General features: G+C 45.6%; 1 protein-coding gene and 1 long non-coding RNA gene across 2 annotated transcripts in view; one reads left to right on the forward strand and one right to left on the reverse strand.

Annotated features, from left to right (window-relative positions):
* Positions 1–6,774, forward strand: part of LOC102387626 (NACHT, LRR and PYD domains-containing protein 3-like) — a 49,871-nt gene that overhangs the window by 1,925 nt on the left and 41,172 nt on the right. The window lies entirely within an intron of this gene.
* LOC102385381 lies at positions 475–3,532 on the reverse strand. Its single transcript, XR_324918.3, has 2 exons — positions 3,283–3,532; positions 475–696 (listed from the first exon to the last, which is right to left on the reverse strand). It is a non-coding gene; the product is annotated as an uncharacterized LOC102385381 (long non-coding RNA).

Genomic DNA, 6,774 nt, shown 5'->3' on the forward strand with positions numbered 1-6,774 from the left:
TTTAATGGCCGTAGTTCACAGTTTAATGCTCTTTGTTGACCTGAAAATTTTAACTTAAGGGGACCTTATGAAAGCTCTTTTATTACAGAGATTGTGAAATTTTGTCTCTCCTGAGCAGGATTCCCCACCTCCTACAGGAGCCATTTTACTGTAGCAAATTAGTGAGGTTCTGCCTAATATAAATTATGTCCAGTTGGTCTTAATTTTATGAACTCTCTTCAGACCATTCTAGAAGGCTCCAAATGTACAAGATGTGTAAAATAGTGGGGATGACAGAAACATCCTGCTTAAAGAACATGAAAAGCACCCTAGTCAGTGTCTTCAATAAGAGGATACTGCTGCTGTCCTCCCTGTAGTGGTACCCAGTGGCTCCCAGTCAGGACCAGGGCCTTTTCTTCTGGGCTTTATACAAGTCAGTCCTTTCCCTAACAAATCCCCAGTTCTACAGAAAAAAAAACAGTCCAGGCCATGGTGTGGGTTTTTTTCATAATGCTTTAATTATAAAAGAGCAGCTTCCTGTGAAAGGATCTGTTCAATAGTCTTCATTCCCATCCTTTGGCTCTGGGCTTGGAAAAGGTTCCTCCTCCCTGTCCTTCACTCATTCTGGTGGGCTTTGTAGTCCTGAATGTGTGCTAGAATCCAGCCTGATGGAATCAGGAAGACCGAGAACATCACAATTAGTCCAATGGCTTGGTCCTACCAAAGGGAGAGAAACCAGAGGGTCAGCAGGGTCTTCAGTGGCCTTCCCTGTGGAATGGAGCTGGACAGTGGTGTGATACTTTCCCACCAGAATTTAGGGTGTAACCTGTAATTAGCTTAAGGAAATGGTTCCTGTTGGCCCAAACTGCCTGCTTGCCTTTTATTCTTAATCACTGTTGACTCAAAGCCATAGCTTTGAAAGTGCAGGGAAAGTAGTAGCAGTCAAATGGTGAGTATAGAAGCCTGTTGCATACATGAGGAGAAACAAGGAAATGTGGGACATTCCAATGGTTATCAGTTGCTTGCATGATTTGACATGTTAATATCTACATTTCTTTCTTTTAGCTGTGTGTTGGTGCATTTTTGTATCGGGGTTTAAGCTGGTAATCAGAGTAATCTTCAATCTATCATCTCACTTTAGTTGGTATCCGTTTTGGGACAATGTGGTTCCTAAGCAGCTGTTTTGAACAATAGGAACTTTCCCAGCTAGAGTGGAGCTGAGAGCTGTTTTAGTTTCCAGCTTGGTTTGTTCATGGACTGCAAAGAATGTCAAGGCTGAGAAACCAACCTTGCATGGGCAGAGATTGCTTCTAGTGCCTCAGCAATGTTGTCTGCCAGAAGACTTATTCTCAGTCTTCCAGAGTTGTGAAATTGGTATCTCTGCTCCTGCCATCCAACCTGCTTTTAAGATTCAGCCAGAAAGCTCAGGACCTGGCAATAACTCATTCCTGAAAGGCACAGTGCAGTCAGGCTGACTTTCAAGTGACCTTGCAGTGCTAAAAGCACTGGCAATGTCTGGAACACGTTTCTGTGTAGTAACAAATGATTTACAGCTTGCATTTATTCTAGGTACAGCTGCAGTCTGATGAGAGCTGTACTGCCACAAGAGCTAAGAAGCATTAATGGTGTAAAAAAACTAAAATTGATGCCTGAGACCTTTGTTAAATATTTTGCTTAGGCCTTGCTCCGGCAAAGCTTCTGTTGGCTTCAGCCAAGACTCCTGAGTCAGGAAGGAGGAACTGAGTATAAATTAAGTTTGGCTTGCCAGGCTTGACATTCTTTGTCTTGAATTTATCTTGTGCACTTGGCAAAGCAGGAGTACAGCAGGGAACTGCCCAAAGATTCCTTTCTTGTAGCAAATGCTTATGCCAATAGGGAAGGTCACACTTTAGAGGCTTAACTAGAATCAAAGTCTGTTTGGAAAGGATCTGTTCATAACTCAAACCAAATTGACAAGCCTTTTAAGTAAAGGGAACAGCAATACAGCCTGTTACGAAAGGCCCCAATTCACTCTACCTTGGGCTCAGGGCTAGAGCTCGCTGTAGAATTGCAGTATGACCCCCTTACTCTGCCATACTCCAAATGAGACCCTGTCTTCACTCTATACTCATCTGAAAACAAAAATAAAATCTTTATTGTTATTGGCACATTGCGGTAGAAGTGACTTTGTTCCTCTGAGCATGGCATTGCAGGCAGAGTAAATCGAGCTGTAGATGACTGATCCTGTTTCCTGGTATGTGTAACAGATAGCAGTGACAATGGAGTCTGCCTTCACTAGTGTTACAGGTTAGTCTTAACGCAGTAAATGCCAAGAATCTTTTCAGCAGTATGAAAAGTAGAGTTTGTTTCTGATCATGCATTTGCATATTTGCATCCTAATCCTGCAGCAAGCTTCATGGAGGCACCTATGCAGAGCCCCCTGCAGGCTTCAGTATCCCATACAGAGCTCACTGTAGCATCAGGGGGTTTTATTTGGGGTCTCTGTGACCTTGACTGTGCAAAACAATTCACAGAGTGGGCAGTTACCTCTATGGGAAGGAGGAGTGTTACTCTCGAAATCAGGCTTAATCTGTAATTCACAGACATGAGAGAAACCCAAGTCACACCGTTCAGATCCAGGTTTCCTTCTCCCCAGTGTGGTGTGGATTTGGGATCTGATTTGGTTTGGCCTATTTTAGACCCAGCCCAGCTTTAAGGTTCACCTCCAAACTTCAGTGGTAATGGGCCAGGGCCAGAAAAAAAGAGGGCCTTTTCTGTCATTTTTCTTTGAACAGAAAAAAGGAAAACACATGGGAAAAAATATTTCTAGGAGTCAAATCAGCCAACCTCTGTCAGATAGTGGTGCACCCCTCTTGATGCTGGTGGACTCACTAAAAGCTGGAATGGGCCTACTATTGAGGAAAACATTGGCAGTTTTTAAGGAAGTTGTTTCTTTCTTTAATTCAACTTAGACATTTTGTTTTTTCTTCATCGTTTCACTTTCGCTCCCAAATGAGTGTATTTGGTTTCAGGTAACTGAAAAATAGGAGGAGTCAGGGCTTCACACCCCAGGAAAGACTTACTAGAATTTCTGTTTCTTAAAATGTGTGTCAGTTTTTAAACTTTGTCCTACCATATTTGAATTTTTCATTTTCATCAACGCCACTATTTTTTTGCTGCCACCCACAGAGTGTGCCTGCCTCTTTAATATGACCCAGGAATGTCCCCAGCTACATTTTTAATTGGTGTATAAGCATAAAATTATAAACTGCCTGACTGACAAGCGCAGGTCACCACTCTTCCCCAAAACAAAAGGTTACTTACAGCTGGAGTGAGTATTTCCTCTGGTGGTTTGGACATATAGTTCCCTCTGGGAACAATCTGATTCCTCATTGTTGCATGGAGCAACCTGAAGGCACGCTGAAACCCCAGCATGGTCAGTCCTCCTTGTCCGCTCCCTTCCAAGCCCAGGCTCTGTACCCTTTGCAGGGAGTGGCTCTAGTTCCAGGCTGCGAGCTGTGAGATTGCAGCTGTTTGTGTCGAAAGCTCCTCCTACCCTCCAACGATGGCGGTTGAAGGTCTGAAAGTTTTTTGCTCTGGTGTCAGATGTCAGAGTGATAAACAAGTTCAGTGCCTTATGCCTGCTAGATTAATTTAGCACTACTTGGCTCTGATTGGCTGGGGAAATTGCTTGGTTACAACCCGTGATCAGAACAAACAGCCACTTATGGTTTCCTAAATTCAGTGCATAGGGGCTTGTGGTTGAAAGTGTCTAAAGCTGCTTCCTTCTGGATTTTCCTGTGTCAGTCAGTTATGCAACACTGTTAGGCTCAAGTAAACTGCTGCTTGTAAAAGTTCATGCATCTCTGGTTCACTTCATCTATAAAGTGCAAATCTGCTGTCCCCTTTCAGCTGTAAGGCAGGGTAAAGGCCATGAGAGGGAACTGATTCAAGTGCAGTGGAGCAGACCTTTTGCAGGTAACCACATAAAGAGCAGAGAGCTATTTTACCTCTACAGAAATAGGGTGGACCTTTTATATGAGTGTCCTATAACTGCCTGGGGTTTCAGAAGGAAGGGGAAATATAGTTGAATGATTGAATTGGGGAGAATAGAGCTCAAGGCATTTTATTTCTATTACTTCCTTCCATTGGTGCTTTGTGACTGGATCACTTAAGCTTTCTGAGATAGTTTCCCTCTTTGTGAAAGGGGGATAAAAATGCCTGCTTTGAAATGATGTTGCAGAGCTCATTCAAAATCCATTCTGTATCTTGAAATTCTCACATGAAAGATGCTGGAAAAGAGCCAGATATTAGTATAGGCTTTTGATGGGAAGAACTGATAGAAAAGTGACTTGATCAAACAGGCCTGTGGGTGGAATGGTTGGTATGGACTACATGAGGCACAGCCTTTTTTGGTGTAAATTACTCTGCTTCAAGGTAAAGCTACTCGAGTGTAAATTACACTGGGTTTGTATACCTACTTCAAGCCACAGAGTAGTCCTTTGCTCAATGCAAACTGGCTCCCCCATCTCCTAGGGCATCTTTACGCGTGTCGGCGGGGGGGTGGTGCTTTAATTAGAGTGGATCCAAGAGCTGCTCTAATTAAAGCACCTGTGGCGTCTTGTGTATTCAGCATCCCATGCTTCAAAATGGCAGCAAGGGCACTTTAACTAAAGCTCGTTTGACAAGCTTTAGTTAAAGCACCTCCACTGACATTTTGAAGCACGGGGGCGCTGAACACACAAGAGGCAGAGGCTGGTGGGGTGCACTAATTAGCATGTTTCAGCAGACTTGATTGATCGAGTCTGCCCTGATGGGCTGTATCTACAGGCACCCCTAGTGACTAGGCGCACCAACTTCAGGCAACCAGTGGGAGAGTTGATAGGCTGTCAGGCCCTTACTATGGAGTAAAATCTGGGGTGGATTAATCTGTAGCAATTGTGTCATTTGTCCTTACAGGCAGCAGGGTCTGCAGACAAACCCCTGTGGAACAAGCACATCACGTTGGGATGTGCCTGAAACATTACTGCTGTGAGCATTTCAGTGGGTACAAGCTGACCAGGCACTTGTTTGAGTCTGTGTTTGGGATGGGAGAGTGGATCCAGGGGAATCAGTGGTCCCTCTGCAGCACCTCTTTAGAGCTTAATGAATCCATTCTCTCCCCTTGCTAGTGCTGCCAGGCACCATAAAGCAGGAGCAGTTGAAGCTGCCCGTCAGGCAGTGGCTAATCCTATTTTCCTTTTGTGGCACAACCGGAAGACAGTCATGTTGCAGCTTCAGAGTGACACCATGATCTCTGAGATGGTACCATGCTACAGTGTGCACTGTAGCAAGCACCAGCTGCTGGGCTCCGGTTCAGCTTCCATTCACGTGGCCAGTGAAGAAGGCTTAGATTTCTGCCAAACTCCAGTTGCGACGACCGGCTGCAAGTAATGGCCAGGGCTTTGGAAACTGGAACCCCCCCCTTCCCTTCACTCCCTGCTGCAGGCCAGCACTCCTTGTTGCAGCTTTCTGTGCTGATGCCAAGGGAGCTGCAGCTCCACCCTTCCTCTCATTCCAGCAGCTGAATGTCCCTCCCCCCTGCCCTGACCTTGCCAGTCGCGCGCTCTCTCTCTTCGTACAGAGGCAGGCGCTTTCAGAACTGGAGTTGAATAAACAATGACTAGTCTGAAATCCAAAGTCCAGGGCTGCCCTGCATGCTCCTGCTAGCTTACTCTGGATTTCCTGTGCCTTTTGCGGTCTCATTTTTAAGTAGGGAGCTTTGCCGTGGTGCAAAGTATTAGCCTGGCAGTTTGGGAGAAGGCTGATGCTTGCAGAAATGGCAGAGGGCTGAGACCATGCCAGTCTAAGTGTCTCTCCAAACTGCTCTGCTAATGTGCCTCGAGTTGACCTGCCTGGCCCATTCTCTGGACTGAGGGGATCATCCTGTTTTTGGCCCTGCTGAATCATCCAGAGCCTGCCATGCCAAGTGGGGGGTGGAGGACAGTGAGGGCCAGCTGTGCTAGATAATGGTGGACATCTGTCCACTAGGAACCAAATTGAGGTCCTTTACTTATTCCTTTTGTCCAAGACAATAACGCACGGTACCTACTATTGGCCATCAGTGATGTGGGTTGGTTTGGGTCAGTAGGCTAAAGCAGTGATTCTCAGCCAGGGTGCTGCACAAGATAAACCCAGAGATTTCAAAAAGGAAATATGGTGTCAAAAATATTCTGACTTGTGAGCTTTATGAGCTCTTTGTAACAGAAGAATTGCTTTTTTTTTTTTTGTAGTAAAAAGGGAAAACTAAGGGCTGGCATTTTGTGAGGGGTGCCTCAACTCTAAAAAGATTGAGAACCACTAGCCTGGAGGTTTCCCTCAGTTTTCCTGAATGCTCACAATCAGCTGGAGCAGGAGTACTCCTCCTCAGCCCAGGAGTGTAGGAGGGCTATTACGAAGGCCAAGGCAGAGATGGAACTCAGGCTAGCGTCCAGGATTAAGGACAACAAAAAGTCCTTTTTCAAGTACATTGGGAGCAAGAAGAGGGCACCAGGCAATGTAGGGCCCCTGCAAGACACAAATGGTAATCTGGTGGCCACACCAGATGAGAGAGCTGATATTTTTAACAGTTTCTTTGCCTCTGTTTTCCTGAACAGGGACCGGGATATCTCACCTACCAGAGGTAGGGACAATCTTGGGGATAGCTCTATCAAGCCTTCAGTCAGTGCAGATGTAGTTAGGGATCTTCTGAAAGGGCTAGACATGTTTAAATCTGCAGGTCCAGATGCCCTCCACCCAAGGGTGTTGAGGGAGCTGGCAGGGGTCATCGCAGAACCC

This window comes from Alligator sinensis, unplaced genomic scaffold (genome assembly GCF_000455745.1).
Source record: "Alligator sinensis unplaced genomic scaffold, ASM45574v1 scaffold973_1, whole genome shotgun sequence".
NCBI classification, from domain to species: domain Eukaryota; kingdom Metazoa; phylum Chordata; order Crocodylia; family Alligatoridae; genus Alligator; species Alligator sinensis.